Source organism: Lissotriton vulgaris, chromosome 9 (assembly GCF_964263255.1).
Source record: "Lissotriton vulgaris chromosome 9, aLisVul1.2, whole genome shotgun sequence".
Taxonomy (NCBI): domain Eukaryota; kingdom Metazoa; phylum Chordata; class Amphibia; order Caudata; family Salamandridae; genus Lissotriton; species Lissotriton vulgaris.
This window is the reverse complement of record NC_141697.1, coordinates 138344887-138371626: the sequence shown is the minus strand read 5'-3', so window position 1 is coordinate 138371626 and position 26740 is coordinate 138344887. Positions and strand designations below refer to the sequence as shown.

Here is a 26740-nt window from a genome sequence, read left to right as displayed (position 1 = left end):
AATGTTCCTCCCAGACAGAGGGTGCTATATTGGCCTCCACTGCTACAAGTGGTTCAGCTGAGCCGTGCTTGACGATCTGCCAGAAAGTCCGTGCGTCTCGACATGCAAGAGCAGCTGTCATTTTGGTCCAATTCCCCTCATCCCAATCTACTTTGGCAGCACGGAGGGCTAATTTATAGGCTAATCGTTTCTCCCTGATTACACTTGTAGTGTCTCGCGCTTTAAGTGATTTCAATAGTGCAGCTTTTGCTGCCCCGCAAGAAGCGTTGAACCAGGTGGCTCTTTTCTGCTTAGACTTATTTGACCTGGCCACTGGGTTCAGCACCTCTGCAAGGTTAGTGCATAACTCAGAGTGAATGGTACCAAGTTCGATCATTTGTGCCGGCTTATATAAGGAGGGATTGGATACCCCAATTAGGGCCATCCCTATTCAATTAATTTCCTAGGTCCCACAGCAGTGACAAGGTGGGGACACACAGGTTAGGAAGTCTCTGTTGCACATCTTAAGCACAGGGTCCAGTGTGGCGGACCACAGCAACACCAGACCACCAGTGGGGGTAAAGATCAGAACTATTCATCTCATGATCAGACACAATCCACCTTAGCCCGATCCCACACAGGTGCGATATCCACCAAGCCGGCGGTGAGGCAAGGTTGTCACCCTGAGCTTAAGAGCCTGATGCAGGAGGGCTGTGCTGGACCAAGGTGGGTGGTTGATGAACGTTTGGATCCGGAGCAGATGGAAACGGCCGGCAGCTTGGTTTCAGCGATTCCCAAGTCAGCACCGAACTACAATGACAATTATGGACCCTACTTTGGCAGGGATTTGTCAGGATACGGTGGGCATGGTCGACCTGCTCTACTCTGCAGCTGCTATGTTCAGAGGCTAAGCCACACCCCATGCTTTTTTCATCTGTTTTTTTGTTTAAAGGTAGAGATCTATTGGCCTTAACAATGCATAACAACTATGTACCTTATACAGTTGTACTTTCAATCTAGTTGACCAATTCACTTAAAAGGAACATCATGGAATTTCGTATTTAAATATATAAATGCTAGAATGTAAATTCAACATTACAGAGTCGGACAGGCAATATGGAAATACTGAGATGTCAACAGTCTGGTGATTCTGAATGATAGACCGAAATGGGTTGGAGGCAATCACATTTCTAGCTGTGTCTGCGATGCAAGGGACTTTTTGATTCTGCCCTAATCCCAGCTGCAATTCTGGGCTTCGATGAATACCTTTGAAACGACGTTTCTTCATATGCTAGGCAAAAGCACAGATATATCAGTTAAAGAAAATATGCATTGAGGTAATTTTAATGAAACTACCTCTATCCTCTTTATGTTGAAGCTAAAGATAAAAAAAACTTGGCCAAAGCTTCTTTTGCATTTGCACAATCTCACTAATGTAGCTTTCCCTTGAAGTCAAAACATACCAGATTTGAGGAAATGCACATAAAATGAGTTAACGGCCTTTCTGATTGTTATTGAATACAACAAAAAGACAAAGGAAACACATGACAGCAAGAGGGAAAGGGGGGGGGGCAAGACTAAAAGAACGGTTGCTAATAGTTTCTTTTTTTGCATTGGCTCCCAAAATTGCGCACTATGAAGCTCTGTTTGTTAGCTTTCATGTGTATACACTTGTAAAACAGAACTGTTTGCAGTGTAGAAGCGATCTGAATTATTTTTCACTCTATATACTTTTGCTGCTCTCCATTTGATTGATAAAGGAACAGTGAAAAGTGTGCTTTTTTTCTAGGGAAATAAGGTCTGTAAACTGCAGTGACTAAGCCCAAACTGCAGATAATCATGGTATGGCAGCCAGTAAGGACAAACACTGGCATAGCTAATATGTCTGGTCTTGGCAAGTGTGAATTTGTTTTTTACATTTATTTGAATGCAAAAAAATAAAGGAATGGGCACGCGGCCCAGGCCCAACATCCGCAGCGCTGAAGCGCACTCCTTTTTAGACAGCTGAGCATTTGTAGTCGGGAAAAAATACACAATACAGTCACTCAGCGCAAGACAGCCAATTAATTTAGTGGGCTGTCCCACTGCCCCATGAAGTGTAAAATGGCAAACTGGAAAAAATGAAAATTTCATTTGAACAGACCAAAGTATGGAGAAGTCTGACCGAAAGCCCCTGTATGAGGCTGGTGAGGCAGCTTAAGCAGTCTTAAGGCCAGACCTGAAGTACAGATGCAGAAAATAGGTTTCCCACCTGTATGCAGGACTCCCTCTGTGCATAAGGCACTCTGCATGTGCCCCTTTGTATCGGTTCATGCAGCTCTTATTTTTCTGATACGAAGATTACTCAGCAAGAAATGGTTGTAAGACTGAAAGAAGGAAATAATAATAAAGAGTTTAAAAAGTCGTACTGTCCTTTACTGTTATCTTGAAGTTTATACTAATTGGTTTATTTGGCAAGAGCCAACACTATAGCTTCCACGATGTTTTCTTATGTGCCAAATATCAACATAGTAGTCTTTAGGGTTTGCCAAAGTCCTATTATCTTTAAACTATTAAAATCAGGGGCAGCTCTTCCATTGGAGCAGAGGAGCGTCGCCCCACTTAAATGCCCCCACAGTCACCCGAGATGAAAAATTAAATGGCAATTCTTTACCATTTTATTTTTCATCGTCCCGTTTTGAACCGAGCTTCAGGGTGGGGTGGGGGCTGCGGAGTGACAGCAGGGAGTAGTGGTGGGCAGAGGGCTCTTTGCACTGTTTAAAGGCTGCATGTCTCTTTAGCCGGCTGTCTTGGGACAGCCAGCCAGACATGCTCAATTTAAACCTCTCAACCCAGCTGTGTTAAGACAGGTGATCTGAGAGTGAGTGCAGGCCTCTAGTGCCCTGTGGATCACCGACTGAGCCCGCTCCCTCCAATCAGGGCGCTGCTCACAAGATGCATGAGAGAAACTCCAGGACTGGGAACTGATAAATTTGAGAAGGACAAAATAGAAACAAAAAAAATGTGCCTTGGATTCATAAATCATACACCTGCAGTCATGTTGCGATTGTACCATTCCAGTTTTGTACATAGATCGTAGTTACGTCACCAACAGAGCTACAACATTCGCAGGTCATGGCAATGGGGAGCCATTATTGAGGGCACAAAGGTTTTAGCTCTTCCGACCAAGGAATATGCAATATGTTCCAAAACAATATACAGCTGCTCATAAGAATTACCAAGCGTAAGCTTCAGATCATCAGCAATCATATCTGCATCAATAAGCCCTTAAAATAATATCAGACCATGGCAAAGGAAGTGTGAAGAAGTGATGTAAAAACAAGTGATTTAGAGCATAAAATATATACAGCATAGTGCATGGCTACTGACATGTGAATGTTAAGTGGTACTCATGACCAAATTAGAATAAGTAAACACCTCTTTAAAATTTGAGATCACGCATCTTGTCAAAATAATTGTTAAAAGTGAATGTCAAAATAACATAAAACCCCGAATTTGCAATGAGTCGGCACTCACTTCGAATAGTGCTGTGGATAAAAGATCAAGGGCTTCTGGTCAGCGCCGCAGAGGTCTATAGTTTACTAAAAAAGAACCATAGCGGGCTAAAAAAGCCTGACACAGACTATCAAGGCCTCAGGGGTACAGTGACTGAACATGGGCACTAGTACCTTTCAGATTTTTGTGAATCTTCTGCCACATCTCTCAGAGCCAAAGGCAAAACTGCAGTATAAGTGATGGTTGGAGGAGAGTTTGCGGGGTGGGAGGAATTGCAGCATATCAGACTTCAGGGAGTAAACAGGAGAAAATAAATTACAAAAAAACAGTTATCTTTGGCGTGCCATCCGCCGCTGCTAGCCTGCAGGTGTTAGGCCAGACGAGAAAGAAACAGTAAGTAGTACGTTGAACAAAATATCTATCGGTAATGTTTCAGCAATGACGGAGGCCGACAAAAAGACAGCAATTAGGCTTGTGAGAACACTTTAACAGCCTAAATAGACTAAGTGCAAGGATACCTTCAAAAGTAAGCCCAAAACTGAAATAACAACAGACCTAGAGTACTAAAAATTACAAAGCACTGTGTGAAATTGTAGAGCAATTCTTAGTCAACTTTACCTTTACTAGGAGGGTGTGCAGATGCACTGAAGTTTGAAATTTTATAGGTCCTAACAGGCCTGCACATTTTAGGCTGGAAGAGAAAAACACTTGCAGGCTGAACAAAATGGCTGCTACTAAAGACCAAGCAAAGTGAAGTCCAATGAAAAGATAGCAATTAGACTGGCAAGTCCACCTCAATAGCCAGTGTAAAAGTGCTTTCAAAAGTAAAAATGCCTATACCACGCCTCTTCAGCAATTAGACCAATGATTTCAAAAATGTAAATAACAGACTTAAACCATTAAAAGTTAAAAAGCAATGTGTGCACATGTAGCAGCAATTCTCACACTCAACTTTATATTTAATAGAAATATTAAGAAATTAAAACATTACTCATTTGATGTAAATAAGGAGTTCCCCCTGTAGGATAGACACGCTGAAGTAAAACATGGACTGTTCAGACATTCACTTACCTTCTTCAGACTTTGACATGGTGCCTTCTAGGGCCACCCATTGTGTCCACTTCTACAGATACCTCAGGGACTCATGTTCATCCCTGAAACCAGATAAAAACAGGTTCAGTTCCTCTGGAGCAAAACAAACACCCCTTTATAATGCCTTGACCACTTAAGTGGTACAGATCCAGTACAAGTTGTACAGACAACACAGAACTGTTATCCAACTGAGGACAACACTATTGAAAATTCTTTACAAGTAAATGAATGGAAGGTGGGTTTCCACCTAAGTCAAATTACAATAAATGCGTCTTTTGATCACTTCAAAACACAAAACTCACTAATACTATTCTTCAATTACCTCATTCATAAGTGACATTCGTCAAACCCATTCAACCAAAATAGCGGGCTACTGCTTTTAATTACACCTTGTTATAGGAGTACCACTGAAATGACATTATCTACAACCTCTTTTATGGCTTACAATCATTCCTCTTCAGCTAAATCTTGAACTATAGCAAGAGCTGTAATTTGCTACATTGTTTTGTACAGCAGTGCACTACAGATGTGTACTACATCAATCTCCCAATGCTCACAAATGTTGCTAAACGTAGTAAATCTTAAAGATTTGCCTTCAGCAATTCAGTTGCAACCAGTTCCTATGATTTCAATTTAGAAGGTTGACAGTTGAGGACATGCTATCTTTCCACTTCTTCTCCCTAATGAGATGTCAGGTTACAGGGCTCCTGAGGTACAACTGGCCCCTCAGTGCTGGTTATTATAAATGGGCCTTCAGCCGAAGGTGATGGGGTCTAGCAAAAGAAAGCAGCTTTATGCTTAGGAAGAGACGGAACCTTCTCAACCTAAACATTAAATCATGAAAAAGGCAGCGCTCCACTAATAGCACAAACATGTGACTCAATGCATTAGGAACGTGTTGTATTAGAAGAGCAGGCAATCAATAGCCAATTACTATAGTGTAATCTACCACTTGCCCACATCTCGCCATTATTTGCTTTCTTCTGCCGGCTTCTTAACAATTCTTGTCTTCTTTTTATTAAATTTAAATGTGGCCAACAATTTGCCCATCTTTACCTTTTTTCATTTACGGCAGTCTTCCTCCCTCCTAATGATCACCGCATCTCCTCACCCAATACTACACATAATCAATTGGACTCCTTTCATTCTCTACACCAGCAACCCAAAACTAGAATTCCATCCTAGCAGCTCTACTTCCACCCTTATTCTTTCACACACTTTAAGAACATTTGTATCCCTCTTGTTTCACTCTTCGTAGAATCTGCTCATTTGCCTTCACTTCGGAAATATTTCACCTCCTTTTATCAACACTATGGTGAAAGAGCCCTTTAAATGTCCTAACATGAAACACTCCCTGACTAGAATTTCTTTGCACATTCAACAATTTCACTATGAACTTAACTACATTGCTGCTCTAATAAAGTAGCACTGATTTGATTTATGGTTGAAAGTGTAGGTAGTTGCTCTCATCCCTTCTATCTGCTTTCAACAAGTCATAGGATTCAGTCAGTTTGTTTATTCATCTCCATTATAAGACAGAGGTATATGACAGCGCACCCAACATGCCACAGCAACTTCTTAAAAACAAGCATTTGCAATGCAATAGGTCTCGGGTTAATTAAGTTTGAGCTATTGGCATTGCTAAATATTGCAACACCAACTGTAATATTCCATGCAGCACAAGAGCAGTGATGAATGTGTGAACAGGTGGCCGTGTTTGCCCGTGCATGTGTGTGTGACACATTGTGCACGGATCCATGTGTGCGCGTTTGGATGTGTGTGTTGGCTTGAGAGCGTGTATGCCTCGTGTGTGCATGGATCCACGTGGCATACCTAAACAAACTTTTACGTGTTTCTGTGTGGCATTGAGTGTGAGTTTTTATGTAGCCGAATGGAACCATGTGCAATTGTGTGGGCTGCGTGAGTGCCTATATATGTGTGTATGCATCTGTGGGCTTATATTTGGGTTTGCTTGTGTACTTGCATGGCAATATAGAAATGTGTTATTGTGTAGGTGTTTGCATGTGTGTGCGGTCTTATATGTGCCCTGGTGTATTTGCATGTCTGTGCTTTTATGTGCGTGTGTTTCGATGTGCGTGCTTATATGTGCCCTGGTGTATTTGTGTGCATGTATGTGGTTGTGCTTCAATGTGTGCGTGCTTATATGTGCCCTGGTGTATTTGCGTGTCTGTGCTTTTATTATTATTATTATTATTAAATGGGTTTTGTTAGGCGCAGACTACCCGGAGGCCTCGTAGCGCTTTTATGTGCTTGTGTTTCGATGTGTGCATGTGTGTTCATGCTTATATGTGCCCTGGTGTATTTGTGTGTCTGTGTCTTTACTGGCCAGCCAAAGTGAGAACTCAGAGCACACGCGCTTCTTGGGAACTCATTGCTCAACGCACACGGACCCGACCGTCACCCTTCACCGAGACAGTCATGGCCTAGCAGAGCTGCCGGTGCTCTATCCCGGCCCAGATCTGGGCTTGCATGCAGTTTCATTTTATAATGCTGCTTTGTTTACCTCTCCGTCCATGTGTCATCGTTACGTTGCAGTATTTGTAGGTGGCGCGCTGGGCATTCCATCTTGGCGCGCCCCGAGATTTCTCTCATTCTCCCTGCCAGGGTGAATGAATAGATGGATCATTGGCAGGCTTTAGCCCGCACCACATAGTAAGACTTTATAGTTTATGATTTAAACCCCCAACCAGCGTCATCAAAACTCATGTTGGTGCCTTAACGATGTTGAATACTTCACAGGAAGAATCCTCTTACTAGCACACATCTCCTTTACCGACAAAGTTTAAATATGACAAAAATATCCAGGACAATGGAATGAGATTAATATATACATATTCGAGCTGGTCTCCCTCCGAGGAAGGTGTCCTGTCTGGAGCCTGCGGAGCGGTGTTTCGCGGGCGCAGCTCGCTGTCCTCCTGCGCCTCGGGCTGAAGGCGAGCAGCGAAAGGAGGCCTTACAGAAGCGACCCAGGACCCGCAGACCATGATCCGGGCTGGGGCCAGCCCGGTTTACACTCGGGATGCGAGGTTGGTTAGCAGCAGAGCTTCGCACACAGCACCGCAACCAGGTCACTGCGGTCCCGCCGTATATACACACTTTGTAAACGTGCGCCTCCTGTTCAGGTAGGTTTATTTACACCGAGGCGGGATATGAAGTTTTTAAATTTAAAAGTGCTCGCATTTACATTGCGCGAACTGGACCTGATGGCATTAAAGCGTTTTACAAGCACACTAGTTTAAAATGCAGCATATTTTTGTTATTGTACATGCAATACCAGTAACGTGCTCAAACAAGTGATTGCATCTCAGTGCCTGCCTGTTTATCAGCGCTGCGCACCTCTCTGCAGACTCCCCCTGCATTCCAGAGAGGCGTGCGACGCGATCCGGTCAGCCCTGGAATGCTGTGGAGACAAGACCTGGCCGCGCGCACAACGTTATCCTATGGGGAAACGCTGCGCGCGGCCAGGTCTTGTCTCACTTCAGTGTTCTCAGACTGCTGAGACGCTGACAATAGTTCTCTGGCGAGAACGCGCTTTCAGCGCGTTACTAGCTGAGACCTGATGACAGTTTTGAGTGGATTTGGTGTTGCTTTAATAAGATCGGCTACCTGAATTCCCATTTTTAAAAGCCTCCGTGCAGTAACACAACCAGTACTTGGCCTGAGGCGTGAAAAAATGGACAGAAACAGTTATTTTTCTTCACATCTGCCTCCCGCGTGCTCTACCATGCAAATCACTGTTGCAACCACAAACATCGGCATGTCAGATTCAGTGTCAGCTTTACTTACATAGAGCAAGTACAGCAATGACTGCAGTGGTGGAAACTTTTATTGCATACACAAAGTAGGTCTATCACGGGCAGGGCTTTAAAAGGGATGAAAAAACTGGGGGAGGGGTGTCTCTCAAAGGGGCGTGTAATGAAGTGTGATAAAAGGGTGTGGCTCAAAAACACGTAAGCTAAAAATCTGTGCTTAGCATAGTGTGCCGGCCGACTTGTATTTTGCCGTTTCTGTCATTGCATCCAGGTATATGATAAAACAAGTAAAATAATACCTACATCAAGTCAGAACTATTGGCTTTGTCAATGGAGACAGTCTTGGCAACGTGGGGCGGCCGCTGCTTTTCACGACTAGACGTGGTATTCTATCCAAAAGTGAGGAGGGGGAGGCGGTCGCCACTTTCTCCTTCACGAGCGGACACACCACAGCTTCAAAGGAGCCTCCTTTCCTGCATCAACCAAAACTTTCCCCGCTCAGCGCTTTTCCAAGACTAAAGCCCCGTCTCTTACGCTGACTTCACATTTCTCTGTCGTGGGTAATGCAGTGTCACAGCTCGGATGTGTCTTCTCGCATGCAACTATTTAATGGAAAGGGTCGGGCCTAGGGTGCAGTTTCACTGTAATGGTACACAGGGGCAGGCTGTTCTTTTAATTGCCCCATCCCTTCATACAGCGTGTACAACTCTTCCCAGACTCAAATGCATTTTGTTCTTTATTTCTTGCTACACGTTGTGTATTTAAGGTGCTAAAAATGCATGCAATGTGAAAAGAAATACGGCCTGCTTAAAAACAGGCATTCAGTGAATCGCTGCCTCAGATACATAGCAGTTTTGTTGCTTCTTGAGGTCCTCGTAAATGAAAAACACAACTTTGACGTGGAGAAAAAAATGTTACTTTCCTTCTAAATTCGACCATATGGCTTCTTTAGGCAGACTTAATTCGGTAAATGTACAGAGCGATGCAGAAACAGTAAAAAATCTGCTTCCGCTTGTTTTATTTATTTATCAGTTTTCACTTTTATATAGCGCAAACTTTACCCTTAGGTATAAGAGCGCTTTAAATCAGCATGCTTATAACAAGCAAGACTAGCACTCTATATTACTGCAAACTTTGCTTAGCATAAGCAACAGCTAACCATTCCCAAACAATATTTATATACCAATTGCAAATTAAAGAAAAAAAATTAATGCAAAGCATTGTCATTTACAATGCCAGTAACTCAAACTTTAATGCTGCGAGACCATTTGCATTGCAAATGCTTGTTGAATCAGCAAGTGGGACTGACCGAGACAAAGTAAAAGAACAAGCATTTGCAATGCAATAGGTCTCGCATTGGGAAAGTTTGAGGCATTAGTATTGTAAATGACACATTTTGTATTTATGTGTGGAGAAGTGTGGCTCAATGGTTAGAGCGGCAGACCCTGATGCAGAGGTCTAGCCCGGGACCAGGGTTCAATTCCCCGCCTCGGCGGGTCTTGGGCTCAAAATTCCACCGACCTGATAATTCTCGCCTCGGTGCCTATTCTAATCATAGAGTTCCACTCTGCAACTCTGGGCAATAGCTTGCTTAATCTCCACAACGGCCCCCACAACGCTAAGGATGCCTGGCCTCCACCCTGGGGGTGCCCAGGAGTTGACGCCTCACAGGGAAAGCCAGGACGGGTTCCACAGCGGTATTCGTACAAGCGCCTTGAGACCCTTGCGGGTGAGTAGTGCGCTATACAAGTATCAATTTACAATTTTAATTTTTTTATGTGTTGGTTTTGAAAATAGCGAAATTAATAGCTTTGTCATTTACAATGCCAATAGTTTTAACTTTTGCAAACGTGACACCTATAGCATTTGTAATGCAATATGTGTTGTATTTACATGACTTATATGTATTAATATTACAAATAACAATGGCTTTTATTTTATTTAATAATTAATACTTAAATAAAAGTTATTGTAATTTATAATGGCAATAGCTTAAACTTTTGTAAATAACTTTTGGGAAGATTATGTTCAGTGTATTTTATTGTGAAGAAAATCCAAGAACAGAAGTGAAATATTAACATCTTTTTGTGACATTTGTAATAAAGTTTGAAACATTGAGAGAACATATTAGAACCAGTTGTTGTTGAATGGTTGTTCAGAGTGATGCTGTGGCCTTCAGTGGTGCTGAGTGATGCTGTGGCCTTCAGTGGTGCTGAGGGATGCTGTGGCCTTCAGTGGTGCTGAGTGATGCTGTGGCCTTCCTGAGTGATGCTGTGGCCTTCGGTGGTGCTGGGGCCTTCGGTGGTGCCGAGTGATGCTGGGGCCTTCGGTGGTGCCGAGTGATGCTGGGGCCTTCGGTGGTGCAGAGTGATGCTGGGGCCTTCGGTGATGCTGGGGCCTTCGGTGATGCTGAGTGATGCTGGGGCCTTCGGTGGTGCTGAGTGATGCTGGGGCCTTCGGTGGTGCTGAGTGATGCTGTGGCCTTCGGTGGTGCTGAGTGATGCTGGGGCCTTCGGTGGTGCTGAGTGATGCTGTGGCCTTCGGTGGTGTTAAGTGGTGCTGTGGCCTTCGGTGGCGCTGAGTGATGCTGTGGCCTTCGGTGGCGTTAAGTGGTGCTGTGGCGTTGAGTGGCGCTGTGGTGATGAGTGGTGCTGTGGCGTTGTGGGGTACTGTGGCGTTGTGGGGTACTGTGGCGTTGAGTGATGCTGTGGCATTGAGTGATGCTGTGGCGTTGAGTGATGCTGTGGCGTGGAGTGGCGCTGTGGCGTGGAGTGGCGCTGTGGCATTGAGTGGCGCTGTGGCATTGAGTGGCGCTGTGGCATTGAGTGGCGCTGTGGCATTGAGTGGCGCTGTGGCATTGAGTGGCGCTGTGGCATTGAGTGGCGCTGTGGCATTGAGTGGCGCTGTGGCATTGAGTGGCGCTGTGGCATTGAGTGGCGCTGTGGCATTGAGTGGCGCTGTGGCATTGAGTGGCGCTGTGGCATTGAGTGGTGCTGTGGCATTGAGTGGTGCTGTGGCATTGAGTGGTGCTGTGGCATTGAGTGGTGCTGTGGTGCTGTGGCATTCAGTGGTGCTGAGTGATTCTGTTGCGCTGAGTGGTGCTGTCGCGTTGAGTGGTGCTGTGGCGTTGAGTGGTGCTGTGGCGTTGAGTGGTAACTTAAGAAGGTTACAGTACAACAAATACTCAATTTGATCTAAGCATATAAAGATTTTGGCAAACACATTTGCATTCAAAAACGTACTCAAAGCAACTCCCAAGAAAAACACCTTGAACTGTATTGCAATTCCATATTAAAATGTTATATGGCAGTATATAGTTACTGCACTACTGAAACTAGCAGAGCTGACAAAACAGAAAATTCTAGAAGGAAAATATGTTATCCAATCCCATAAAGCTAGAGAGGTGTTTTCCAATGTAAGTAGCAAACAACAACGGTGCATGTCCAAAGGAGGATCAGGTGTAATTGATTACATTTAAATTCCTGTGATTAGTGCAGGTGTGTGAATGAGTTAATACATTTAAACTGGGAGACAGTTCTACGGCGGGGCGAAGGAATCCGTTTGAGCACATTTGATTCAAAATACAGATAATAAACTATAATGCTAACACAAAGGTGTTTTTTTGTTTTTTACAAAAGCGGCATGGGATGTCTTCTGTGAAAATACCATGGGCAAGACTCGCCTGTATTTTACAGCACCAAAAAAGCGCTCTATCCAAGGAATCAACTTCTAGGCAGCGGGTGCATTCCATTTCAGACACTATTTTAAATCCTGGCACATTCTTGTAAAGAAGGGAATGTATCTGAAGTCGTTCTTACATAGAACATTTCAGAGGAAGTCAAAAAGACCCAAACAGCTCGTGTTTCAAAGCTACTAAAAAGCATTGCAAGAAACAGTGTCCAACAGCAGGCAGAGCAAAGCGGTTTAAGAAAATATTGGTGACAGACTATAATTTTAAAAAGTTATGGTATAGAAACTTTGCTTGAAAACCGGAGTCAACCACTTGAGAGAGGCAAAAGTAGTGTGTGAGAGAGCAAGAGGGCTGTGTGAGAAAGAGTACAAGAGATAGAGGGACAAGTGGAAGGGGCACCGGGGGGAGACGAGAGGTGGCCAGCGCACAGCGTGAGGCGGTATGGGGAGGTAGCATGTGTGAGTAGGCAGTATAGAGAGGAGACAGTTTGTGTGAGGGAGGGATGAGAGAGGGCAGTGGTATTTCGAGATGAGAGTGGATAGAGGGTGTGGGAGTGTGAGAGAAAGATGAGAGTGGAAGTGGGAGAGAGGTGACTGTCCATGTGGGACAAACAGACGCAGAGTAATAACAACAAGCACGTACTCAAGTGCGAAATGGCGTGAGGGCTTTTATTTTTTCAGTAACCAAAAACTGTAAAAAAAAATGAATGTGAGGTTGTTAATCGCATTTAAAAACAAGCAAAAGAGGCAACGAAAACATGCAGCAGCGCAGGAAGGACGGCACAAATTACTGTTCTGGGACAAATTGAATCCTTGTAGGTCTCAATAATAATATCGGTGTATCAGTCGGCTGAACAGCTTTGCCTGTGACTGAGACTCCAGGAGTTAAACATGCGCTGCTGAATTCACAACTGAGAAGCGGGCCGGACCGATGCCGCCCTTCATGCTGCAGGGGTCAGCAAAGAGGGTATCGTTGAGTTGCAGTCATTTACAGCACTGTGGACCTGCCTGATGTCTTGGAAATAGTAAAAGCTTGTTGCAAATACTTGAATTCAGGCATGCTGTCGCATATCTCACACCACCTACTTCACCCACCCCTCTTGGAACAAGTAACAACTCTTGTTGGTTCTTTGTGCCTGCTGTGGGGAACCCTCTCAAACACTCCCGAGCAGTGTGCACACCCTCAGTCTGTCCGCAGAGGTCGGCTGTCCATGTGTTCACAATGCAGAGGATCACACATTACAGCGCCACGTCGTCTGCCCGATCCGGGTGGAAATGATGGAGCCGCATTCAATGCCTCTCCCTGAAGATCCAGGTAGCTGGGGTTTGAGAGGGCGGTGTGACTAAACTACAGGGTTTGAGAGTGAGACAAGGCGCCCACTGTAGCGCTATATCAGTAGTGGGTGCCTATGTATGGAAAACAGTCCCAGGCTGCTTGGAGCACACGTACATTTCTGAGTGTGGAAGTATGACACACCTTTGTTAAGAATTCCTGCAGCTCCCGTTGAACAAACAATGTCACCCATGGCAAAGTGGTAATCTTTCAGCTTATTAACCACCTGCGCGCTCTGCTGAAATGTGGACCTCTTCAGAAACACACAGACACATGCCTACACCTAGAATTACTTTCTGACACGAAAACGGCATCCTTACATGAGGATCCTGCACTGCACACTTTGCAACTTAAGGCTCTTATTTGATATCTTTGTGCGCTATTTCCTGGTTGAGATAACTGTGACTGCTGCGCAAGAGCTTTCCTCGATCTGTTGAATAATAGTCCGGGTGGGGGCAGATTCCCCCAATCCAAGTTAGATCAGTAACCAACATTTTAAAAACAAGAGACAATTGGGACAACAAGCTCTTGGCATTGCTGTGGGGAGGGGGAGAAGAAATGCGAGACACAGCCTGGCGGCCGTCAAAAGTGGGAAGCAGTGGGCGGGGGAGCAGATCCCTTTGAAGCTCCCGGAGGCAGGAGCAAATGGTAATAAAAAGCCTGTGGGGGAAAAGCGCGTGCTTGTGTTCATGTGAACTGTTTGAAATCCGCCTGATGCTTTGAGGAATTATTTTGCCTCCTATAATTCTCCCTTATCCATTCCTTCCGGAATGGGATAGGCGAGACCTAAAAAGCACCAAAAAGAAAGCAAACAACAAAGTAAGAAAGACAAAGAGGAGAAAGAACAAGAGGGAGAAAAAAGCATGAAAGGGGAAAGGAACGACAAAAAAAGAAAGAGAGAAGTTTATTATCTTAAACTTGGGCAACTTGCCATGCAACAGAGAGGAATAATAACTAAATAAAGAAATAGATATTAACTAACAAGCGTATCCTGTTCATCCTCCACCCATTGAAGAAACCTGCAAAGTATGAGATGCATGACCATAGGTTTCAGCCACGTTATAGTTAGGAATTAGAATTTAAAAAACCTTGGAAATTCACTGAAAAAAAACATAGGTTTCACACATGTTATAGTTAGCTGGACATTTCACTCATACAAAACCATTGAAATTTTTTCAGTGAATTTCAAAAGGTTTTGTAAATTATAATTTTTAAATGTATTAATTGTTATATTTTTTTATACTGATTTACTACATTGTTTTAAACTATTTATTTTTAGATATTTAATTTTTTTAAATTACATTACATATTTTTAATATTTATAGAAGATTTTTATTTTTTTTAAATATTGAAATTGTAATCTTCGTTTTTTTATATATATTTTTTTAATTAATATATATTTTATATAGCAGGCAATGATATCCTATGGAAGGAAATTCAAGTTACTGGTAAGTACGCTTAGATTTACTTTTCAGGGTCCGTACTGGGCTCAAAGAAGCAGCACTGACATCTCTCATGATAACAGGTGAGTAAATAGGAATTTGTAGTTCGGCTGATTTTAGAGGAATATTTTGCTCAATAGTGAAGGAAGGGGGCGGGGCCTGAGGTGAAATGTGCAAACAGGCCATGTGGCGCATTTTAAGTTGGGCAATTAATTCCTCTTCAATCCTGAGGTCCCCTGTGGGCCAACTAGCCCAGCAGGTACTTCATCCCCCACGGCCTGGCCCCCTCTGTTGGAGACAGTGGGGGGGGGGGTCCCAAAGCCCCCCCACTGTCCCTGCCGGCTCCCCGCCTCCTGCGGGAACCAGCATTGCTTTTCTAAACAAGGAGCAGAGAATAATAATTTTTGTAAGTACTCTGCAGATTCATGTACGTGTACGCATGTGCTGATTCGTACTGGTGCCAGGCTCATGAACACAATTAGAATCTAACCTTACTCTCAGAGTCTCGACCAACACCGACGACACGCTCAGCACCGCCAAACACCTGCACTTCCAGATCTACACTGACCCCAAAACCACCCTCAGAGGAACCCTCGTCTACAGACCCCCCTAGACCCCGACCACAGTTCAGCGCCTCCATCGCTGACTTTGTCAGTACACACGCCCTCACCTCCACAGACTACATCCTTCTCCGGGACCTGAACTTCCACCGCGAGAACAACAACGACCGCAACTCCACCACCCTGATCGACAACCTCGGACTCAGACAATTCATTACCACACCCACCCACTCCGCTGGCAATACGCTTAACTCCATCTTCTCCGCAAGCTCCCACGTCTCCTTCAATCACACTACCGAACTCCACTGGACCAACCATTGCTGCATCTACTTCACCTTCCGGAAACCCACCACGCACCACCACACACAACAGATCCCCAGTCGCTGCTGGAGCAAAGTCAGCGAAGAGCGGCTAACCACCATCCTTGCCCACCCGCCGAACCCACCTACCCATTTACCGCCTTCCGCAACCTCAGACAATGGATCGACGACTGCGCCAACACCCTGCCCCGATCAAGAAACCCTCCAACAGACCCACCAGCAAGAAAGCCAACTGGTTCACGTAAGACCTTCAGGCCTCTAAGCAAACCTGCCGTAAGCTAGAGAAGAAATGGCACCGTGAACAGACTCCGGACAGCCACGCACCGCACAAGAACGCCACCCGCAGATACCATCAACTCATCAGATCCGCCAAAAGAGACTCCTTCAAAGACCGCCGACAACAACGCACACAACAGCAAAGAGCTCTTCAACCTTATGATGGAACTCTCCAACCCCAGCTCCAACACCAACGACATCCCATATTCGCAAGACCAGTGGGACTCCCCTGCCACCTTCTTCCATCGCAAGATCGCAGACATCCATGACCACGTCAATGTCACAACCTCCCCAAAAAGCACTGAGACCTCTGCCCCCATGGCCACTATCCGCACTGTCCCCCTGCTCTCCTGGACCAACATAAATGACGACGACACCATCAAAATCATGAACACCATCCACTCCGGATATCCGTCAGACCCATGCCCACACCACATCTTCAACAAAGCCAGCACCAGCATCGCACTCCATCTCCGGAAAGCCATCAACATCTCCTTCTAGACAGCAACCTTCCCGGAGAGCTGGAAGCACGTCGAGATCAAGAGGCTGACCCCAAGGACATCGAGAACTTCCTGTCCATCTCCCTGCTCCCGTTCCCGGTGTAGGTCATCGAGAAGACAGCAACAGACAACTGACCCGCTACCTCGGGGAGAACAGCATTCTGGACCCATCCTAGTCTGGGTTCCGCAGCAACCACAGCACCAAAATTGCCCTCATCGCCGCCACCGATGACATTAGGGCCCTGCTGGACAACTGAGAAATCGTGGCCCTCATCCTCCTGGACCTGTCAGCTGCCTTCGACACCGTCTGCCACTGCACCCTTCTCACACACCTCCACGACGCTGGGATCCGAGACAGGGCTCTGGACTGGACCACCTCCTTCCTCTCCGGCAGAACCCAGAGCATCCGCCTCCCCCTTTACGCTCCAAAGCCACAGAGATCATCTCCGGCGTACCCCCGTGCTCATCCCTCAGCCAGACGTTGTTCAACATCTACATGGCACCGCTCACCCACGTCGCGCAATTGCATGACCTCAACATCATCTCATACGCAGACACCCAGCTGATCCTCTCACTCACCAAGGACCCCCTCGCCGCCAAAACCAACCTCCACAAAGAAAAGAAAGACGTTGCCAAGTGGATGAAGAACAGCAGACTGAAGCTAAACTCGGACAAGATGGAAGTCCTCAACCTCGGCTCCACCCCCTCGGCCTGGGACGACTCCTGGTGGCCGACCGCATTGGGAAAAGCTCCAACTCCCACCGACCACGCATGCAACCTAGGGTTCATCCTCGACTCCACTCTCTCCATGACAAAGCAGGTCAACGCAGTCTCGTCCTCCTGCTTCCGCATGCTCCGCAAGATCTACAGGTGGATCCCCACCAAAACAAGAAGAATGGCCACCCAGGCCCTCTTCAGCAGCAGGCTGGACTACAGAAACGCTCTCTAGCAGGAGCCTCAGCCAAACTTCTGAAATGCTGCAACGCATATAAAACGCCTCTGCATGCCTGATCCTCGGCATCCCTCGCTGCAGCCACATCACACCCCAGCTGAGAGACCTGCACTGGCTACCCGTCAACAAGAGGATCATCTTCAAGCTCATCACCCACGCACACAAGGCATAACACTGGTCCAACATACCTCAACAGACGACTCAGCTTCTACACCCCCAACTGCCAGCTCCGCCCGCCGACCTCACCCTAGCCACAGTCCCCCGCATCTGAAGAGCGGCCTCCAGCAGACAATCGTTCTACCACCTCGCCGCCAAAACCTGGAACACCCCCCTTTGATTTGATGTTTTTTCATCTGCTGTGGTAAGCCTGCGAGTCGTTTTTTGTGGTTTCAGTACCTACACCCCCTGATGGCAATTCAAGTGAACCAAGCAATACCATAGGACTTCATGTCAAGTTTTCCAGTCCTGGACCTTCCTTTTAGAAATAATTGTTTTCAAGTATGTCAGTGCAAGTAGTTTATTTGAACGCAGTGATCAGTTAAATACAAAGGCTAGAAGGGTCTCGAGAACTCTTACTGTAAGCCCTACTTAACCAGTCATCAAATGGTTTCTGTTATAACAAGATGCCAGGTATGCTTTTTTGACATTGGACAACTTACGACCTGTTGGCAAGCACAAAAAAATTCTAATGGTTAAATAAAAACATAAATTAACAAACAAGTATAGAGATTCATGAGATAAAAACCCAGTTTCAAGCTAACATAAATAGCAAGCTAGTCCTCAGACAAAAACAACAAAAAACGGTTGCTTTTTTTCGTTGGAAAGATGGAAAGTCGCTTTATTAACAGTGAGCCAACATATCCCAAAGGGGAAACATGGAGAGGAAAAAGAAAGATATGAACAGTCCATTGTACTTGCTTTTTATGCAACATAGTACTTTTCAGTGACGCTCTGGAATATTAGATTAAGTGAAAAAAGATTCAAGAGTCACAGAATGCATGTCTTCAAATAAACCTTGTCAGGGTCACCGCGCACCCAGTTCATAATATACTCTGGCCTGTCTCCTTTGCATTCCCGAGTCATTTGATGTATTTATTTTGGTTCTTAATTAATTAATGTAATACCTACACTCAGAAGTAATTTGCAAGGAAAATACAGTCCGGTCTCCACAGAGCACCAATTTGCTGATAGTTAAAATGCTTAGAGGAACTCAACTAACCCTCAAATGTCATCCAATTGGTTGCTTTGCAGGGAAGCCTTGCGCGCTCACAGGCAGGTTTTCAAATTAGAGGGCTTTGTTGAGCACCTGCACCGCTGACTAAAATATGTGTGTGCAAAAGGCTTTGGCGTGTTACCAAAGAGCAACAAATACTGCAGATCATTTCCAGACACAAAGTGGAATTTGTTTAGTCACAATCGTCTTTTTCTAAACAGATTTTAAAGCACTCATCCATATAAATCTTCAAACTTTCTTTTAAGAAGTCGAGCCCCCCCACCACCCGACAAAAAATTCTGGAAGTTTGTACCCTGCGTCATAGATAGCCATTTCCAGCTACAGAGTCCAGGTCATATATGGCACATAATATTAAAGTAAGATTGTTTAGTAAGCTGAAGTTTTTATAGTGACTGTGGATAGGTGACAGATGCTTATTACAAAGTTCAAGTGAAAAGCCTCCAAGAAAGATTTTGCACCAAAATGGTGCTTTCTTTTTCACATTAAACACAAAATTCACCATAGATTAATAAAAAACACTTTCAAAATAAATGTGACAGGTGTGCCTGTTTTCTCCAAAGAGACAGACGGTCAATGCGAGGATGGATTCTTGCTACTGCCATCATAAGGTTGTGCTCCACTTCCAGTTTTGAGTGGTACTTAGAAACCAGAGCACTCACAAAATGTTGCAATATATTTTTGGGCAATTTTATATAGCGCAAACATGACCCAAAAGGTTAGCTTCACAAGAGCATCTTTCACATTACACAAGGAAACATTCATGTTTTGTAAGCACTGGGAGATTAAATGATTTGCCCAGAATCACAGGACGTTAAGCAGATGCCCGGGAACTGAACCTGGTTTCCCAGCTCCAAAGTCAGCAGGTATGGCTGTTGCGCCACATCATTGCCCCTAGATAAGATATCAGGAAAAGGGGTCCCGCAAAACATGCTTTCTGACACAATCGAAATATCGGTGATTAAGTGGAGTATAGCCTGGTGTCGCCAGTAGGAGGCCATCTACATTTTTTTTAAAAGGCCTAGGGGACATCTACAACAGACAAATATGAGATACAAGTGATACAAGTGATTCAAGATGATATATACCTTTCTTCTCTAGCAGCATCAAGAGCCATTCCATTGTTAACAAAGTTGGCTTATAAAGAAGCTAGCCTTCCTAAGATTCAGAAACAGCTCCACAAGAAAGCAGTTATATTTTGCTCTACGAAAGAAGTGAGGACAGATGACGTATTTCATGATATTTGCTATATCACTCTTGTAATCAAAGTCATATTTAATTGATGGTGGGACTCAACCCCGGGTCCCCAAAGTCAGTCAGCGGTGCTCCTGCTAAGCTATAGCAAACTGCAATATCCTGATGGTAGGCACCCCGCTGGGGGCTATGTAGTACTCCTGGAGGGGTGCCGTGCATCCCCCCCCCCCCTCCTTTTTTCAGCAAGCTCTGGGAGATGGTGGTCGCGTGGGGTCCGCAATGGCCCCCCTATTTATTGTTTTTCTGCCTCTGGATGTGGCAGTCCCCGGGGCAGCTGGGAGCCTCCCCTGCATATGATTACATTAACACCCCCGTCCCCCCCCACCGCCCCCGGGGAACTGGCGGTCCCCAGGTCTGCACGGGGCATTATTTTATCATTTGTGCCCGGGAAGTGGTGGTCTGGTGGTCCCGGCATATAATTATAACACTATCCTGGGGAGGTGGCGGTACCCGGGGCCTTGAATAGCCCATGGAGGGGGGCCCTAAGCACCCACTTGGACATGCAAACCCGATTCTGCACTTGCTTTTTTTTAAAAAATTGCAGCATTTTTTTGTTATGCTTTTATGCAGTGGCAGGGTCCCAGTGAGACCCCTACACCATGCCTTGGGGATCAGTCTAAACCCCCTTTTCTTTTTTGGAACTTGGTGAAGCAGAGTCTACCTTTCTGCCAAATTTGTCTAATTCCGTCCAGTGGTTCGGGCTGTAGGTTCGACAACGCTTTCCATTGGGAATTAACATTACAAACGCACCCTTATTTTGCGCCCTTATTGCTCGGTCCCCACTGCACGGATCACCCTCAAACTTTCCATGACACACAGAACCTACTTTGATACTTTTATGGGAAAATGTCATGAAGATTGGTCTAACACCAAAGTTATAGGCAAGTATAAAAAATGCTTTTACTAAGGAAATTAGGTCCCAACTATAACTACATATATATATATATATATATATATATATATATATATATATATATATATATATATATATATATATATATATATATATATATATATATACACACTAACAAAAGAGAAAGGTAACATTTAAGTTGTAGTATGCAAGTTTAAATATTGCATTTTAAACTCGAAAACCACTGAATACTTTAGTTATAGTTAACTCAATTAAAAGCCCTAACCTAGCACAATGAAGTTATTAAGTATGTCATTTCAGAAGATTTAGTCAAGGAATGTTTTATGTTATTACATTTAAAGAGCTCTTTCACCAGAGCTTAAATAAGGTGCGAGAAGAGAGGAATAAAATGTTCTTTAAACATGTGAGAGAGAAAAAGAGTGGAAGCAGGACGGAGTTCTAGTTTTGGTGGGCTTGGTAAGAGAAGAAAGGAGTCAAGATGAGTCTGTGGAGCACCGAAGTGACGAGATGGGATGCCTCGTAACTGGAAGACTGAGATGAATGAAGAAAGGTAAGGAGGAGCAAATCCATGGGCACATTTAAATTTAATATAAAGAAGACAAGCCTGGATTAGGATCCAGCAGAAGGAAGCAAATAATGGACTGATGTGGGTATAGTGGGAGATTGCACTAAAATCATTGATTACCGATTGCTTGTACTTTGGAAACAAAACGCCCTAAAATCCAAAAGCCCTACAAACCGCCAAACTGTTTATGAATGCGGAATGCCGGGAGGTGCTGCTATGATTGCAAATGATACTTTCTGTACCTCCCCAGGCTGCACTTCCTTCATAGAGTATTTCCATAAACACATAGTTTAGTGGAATCCGATTGTTAGACTCATTAAACAACTGCGGACAGACCTGCTCATGGCCCGAGGAATAGGTCCTGCAAAGGAAAACAAGCTTTGTCGTCATGGTGACTGCCGAATTCACTCCATCACAATACTAAAATGCATTTTTAAAAAGCACAGCTGCCTCGAACACAATGCCAAAATCACCTACTGTAAACCATCAACTGATAACCTAAGGCTAAAGTGGAAAGGGGTGGACTGCGGACGCATTATGAACATAATCATAAGCAACCACCAATCAATAGTTGACTCATGCTCACTTACTGATGGGAACCACCAAAGGATAGTCAAAGACTTTGCAAATCTGTGTCATGTTATTAAGACTCTTCTGACAGTCCCTTACAGAAAAAACAATGACGAGCCTAGGTGGTTCGACAGTTGCTGTTCAGCGGCAAATAAGGCTCTTCGTAGGGCGCTAAATTCTAAACCGAGGAGTCAAGTAAATGTACGGTCCGCCAGGCAAGCCTATAAAACAGCTATAGGGACAAGGAAGGCCACCATGGTAGAGGAACATTGGAACGAACTAACTGTCTCTGCTGCTGTGGGAAATGGTGCAACCTTCTGGCCTGCTGTAAGGAAGATGCGGGACATGGGGAAACAGTTGTCACCAATTAGCTGCACCATCTCAAGCCAGCATTGGGAGCAACATTTCTCCAAAATATATGCCAACCCTATTGCTTCTACAGAAGAATACAACCATGGCAAACTGAGCCCATTGGATATAACCTTGGGGGAGGTCGTTTTGGCCATCAATCAAAGCCTCGGGAACAAGGCACCAGGGCCGGATGGCTTCCCAATTGACCTAATTAAACACAAACCAGAATTTTGGGGGCCCATTCTGGTCAATGTTTTCAACTGTCTACCGATGGGCGCCATCCCTGACACCTGGTCCACAAGCACAATAGTGCCTATCTACAAAAAAGGTGAAAGATCTGACCCTGCAAACTATAGGCCCATCTCACTCTTAGATAACACCCTGAAAATTCTGGGCCGGGTGCTGTACAATAGAGTGAACGATTGGGCCGAAGAAACAGGGGTGCTGGACAGATGTAAAATGGGCTTCAGAAGCAAGGTCGGGACAACAGAACAATGCCTGAATCTTAATCTTATAATAGGCAAATACACCATAGCCAGGGCTTCTCCTATTTACCTAGCTTTTATGGACTTGTCGTCCGCATTCGACCTAGTGAATAGGTCGAAATTGTGGGCGACACTTCTCTCCTATGGCCTTGATGAATCCTTGGTACATTTCCTAGCCTTCCTACACGCGGACACTAAAGCCCAGGTACGAATTGGCATGGAGGGTGAGATCTCAGGGGCAATCAAGGTAGAAAGAGGCGTCCGACAGGGGTGCGTTTTAGCACCCCTGTTGTTTATCATCTATATAAACGGACTGAGCGATTCCCTGCAAAAGACGACAACTGATGTCCCGAAAATCCAAGGGAAACTGCTACCCGCACTCCTGTATGCCGACGATGCGGTGATTATGGGCTTAACACCGAATGCCCTACGTGCCCTGGTCAAGAGCTTTGCACATTTTATGGGGAACTTGGACTTGAAAGTGAATTTTAAAAAATCATTTATTATGACCTGTGGGCCAGGGGCCAAACAACTCAATTCCATTTCGATTGGTCAAGAGAAGTTGCATTCTACCAAATCATTCCCCTACCTAGGTATGGTCTTTGCTGCGAACGGCCTGTGGAGTGGGCATCTCGCCCACGCCACAGGCAAGTTCTCAAAGGCCATAAATTCAATCCTTGCCTTGCCACGGCCAAAGAGGTCAGAAACAACTAAGGCAATTGTGAAAATATACAGACTGCAATGTGTCCCGGTAGCAACCTATGGCGCTGAGATTTGGGGGATAGTGAAACCATCTAGCCTGCAGACAGAAGAAAACCGGTTATGTAGAAAACTGCTTGGAGCCCCAATCTCTTCATCCGGGTACATTTGCCATGCTGAACTTAATTTGCCTTACATAACTGATTTTATTGCCACGCGACCTGCATTATTTTGGCTGGCCATTTGGGCCAATGACCGTGCTACCTTAACACAGGAAATTGTGTCTGAATGTCTAGCCTGTGACAAAGGCATGAGCATCCCATGGCTCCGGGCGACAAAGGAAAGCCTAGACAGCATTGGCAAAACCCATCTTTTTAACGATCCATCCCAGATCAAGAGCACAGACAAAAAGGATATACAAATTGAACTCTACGCCCTCTTCAGGGAAAAGAGGTTGGAGATAGAATTGCAAAAACAAACTGTCAAATCATATGTGAATAACATAAACAACGACTTATCTCCACAACAAATCCCTTTATATCTAAGACTTCCTATGACCAACTGGAAAAGGTCGTTATTATATCGCTTAAGAGCTGGAATCATAAAATACTCACTTTGTTTTCCAATGGGCCACAGCACGATGAATTCTGGAAATGAGTTACGCCCCTGCCCTTGCGATGGACACAGTAGACAAAATGACTTACACTTCTTTTTTCATTGTACATTTTTTATGAAATACATCAAGTGGTTTTTAGTTCCATATTTTAAAAAACAAAGACCAGTTTCCCTGACTCAATCCTATCTCATGCTTTTAAAATTAGAAAATGATGAACTGATTTTTCGTGTAAGCTCATTTCTGAAAGTCATCTTCTCTGCACGAAAATCAATGGAATCTCCCTGAAATGCTTATGTGCCTTAAAGTCCCCTCTGCAATAGCACTTTAGTAAATTGGAATGCACTTTAATAATTGAATGTTTACATTAATGCTTGGAAAACAACTGCAGCTTTTAACTATTTGTGGAAATTGCGTAATTATTTTAAAATGTACTTTTATGTAAATGTGTGACTTTTATGGATTTCTTGCAATCCGAATAAAGTAATTTTGAATTGAAATTGATATTGCATTTTAAACTCGAAAACCACTGAATACTTTAGTTATAGTTAACTCAATTAAAAGCCCTAACCTAGCACAATGAAGTTATTAAGTATGTCATTTCAGAAGATTTAGTCAGGGAATGTTTTATGTTATTACATTTAAAGAGCTCTTTCACCAGAGCTTAAATAAGGTGCGAGAAGAGAGGAATAAAATGTTCTTTAAACATGTGAGAGAGAAAAAGAGTGGAAGCAGGACGGAGTTCTAGTTTTGGTGGGCTTGGTAAGAGAAGAAAGGAGTCAAGATGAGTCTGTGGAGCACCGGAGTGACGAGATGGGATGCCTCGTAACTGGAAGACTGAGATGAATGAAGAAAGGTAAGGAGGAGCAAATCCTTGGGCACATTTAAATTTAATATAAAGAAGACAAGCCTGGATTAGGATCCAGCAGAAGGAAGCAAATAATGGACTGATGTGGGTATAGTGGGAGATTGCACTAAAATCATTGATTACCGATTGCTTGTACTTTGGAAACAAAACGCCCTAAAATCCAAAAGCCCTACAAACCGCCAAACTGTTTATGAATGCGGAATGCCGGGAGGCGCTGCTATGATTGCAAATGATACTTTCTGTACCTCTCCAGGCTGCACTTCCTTCATAGAGTATTTCCATAAACACATAGTTTAGTGGAATCCGATTGTTAAACTCATTAAACAACTGCGGACAGACCTGCTCATGGCCCGAGGAATAGGTCCTGCAAAGGAAAACAAGCTTTGTCGTCATGGTGACTGCCGAATTCACTCCATCACAATACTAAAATGCATTTTTAAAAAGCACAGCTGCCTCAAACACAATGCCAAAATCACCTACTGTAAACCATCAGTCTGCCGGCTGGCTGGGACTCGAACCGCAGATCCTCAATGGATAGTAGCTCTCTCACCTTTGCATATACCTGAAGCCGGAGGATTCCTCTTGCAAAAGCCTACGCACATCCGGGAGCGCCGGAAGTGGCGTCATTGTACTGCAGCAAGAACGAAGTCGGCCGTGAGCGCAATGGCCATAAAAGGGACAGATGGATTGCCATCGGGCTCTTTATTTTTCCAACCCCACTTCCCCAAGTTCCACGCTATAGCTGCACGCGCCCACCCTGGGTCAGAGCCCCCATTCATAGCGCTGTCTTTCTTAAAAAAGAGCAGCATCGATCTTCCGCTCTCGGTCCCAGCTGCTCAATTTCCGTCCCAGACCAGCTTCCTCATTTTTCGGAAAGCACGAGTTTTCTTTAAGGGGCCAAATTCAGAAGCAGCTCCCTGCATGTGTGTGCTTCGTACGTGTTATAATGAATGCCTGCGTTGCCATGTGTGTGCATTATGTGTGTTTGATGTTTGTCTGTATCAGCCTGCCTCATAGCTGTCAAGGTCTCAGATTGCTATGTGTGATAGGTTCATAATTTCTGAGAAATTATGAGTGACATTTTAACGACTATGAGTGACACAATCTTGCGCGCAAAATCACGCTATGAGGAATAGGGAAACGTAAATATCAGAAAGTACACCCATTTCAGCTACAGCAGGAAGAAATAATGATTAAATGGCTTCCATTTATGATACTCATGCTTAAGTAAATATAATTAACAATGTACAAATATCACAAACCTCCTTTGCAACATATTAAATGAATGCTCTGAACTGTAGCTCAAGAACAATTTTTTGCAGTTAAATGTTTTTTGAGGCCTGTGCTTCTGTGTGGTGAATGCTACAAGCCTGCACAAGACACACCGCTATAGAAAGCCACACCATTTGGCAGTGAGATAGTGCAGACCTTCAGCTTGCACATCAGTGTATGCCTCTGATGATGTATGTGCAGCTGCGCTCACTGTCATTTGTTGCACCGACTGGAAACACCAGTCCACTGTGACAGCGCTCTACAGCTAGCGCAAAAAAAAAATCAAATATCCACAAACAGGCACTCACTCTACTTGTTGAGCGGCAATTGCAGGCCGCCTCGTCGGCAGCACAACACCGTGCAAGCAGCGCTCTGGTACCTGAGGGTGAGGCACCCATTACGCCCGCCAGGCCCCGATTTGGGCCGGCACGACACAACGTGGTGCAAGCCGCAGGCTCCTGGCGGCTGAACAGTGGCTTAGACTAAACTTTCACATCATCTTGGCACACTGACTGACGACATGAGGAGTCAGTAAACTCGAGCACT

The 26740-nt window shown here is 44.6% G+C and overlaps 1 protein-coding gene across 4 annotated transcripts in view; it reads right to left on the bottom strand.

Annotated features, from left to right (window-relative positions):
- ZNF106 (zinc finger protein 106) overlaps positions 1-25537 on the bottom strand; it is a 303557-nt gene extending 278020 nt beyond the window's left edge. For 2 of the 4 annotated variants that reach the window (XM_086937206.1, XM_086937209.1), the window contains exons 1-2: positions 25403-25522; positions 4546-4628 (exon numbers count right to left, since the gene is read on the bottom strand). The gene's annotated coding sequence lies outside the window, so the exon portion shown is untranslated. Of the gene's footprint in view, positions 1-4545; positions 4629-25398 lie in introns of all 4 variants that reach the window. The other 2 variants (XM_086937207.1, XM_086937208.1) reach the window with 2 other exon arrangements.
- Between the last annotated feature and the right edge of the window lie 1203 nt (positions 25538-26740).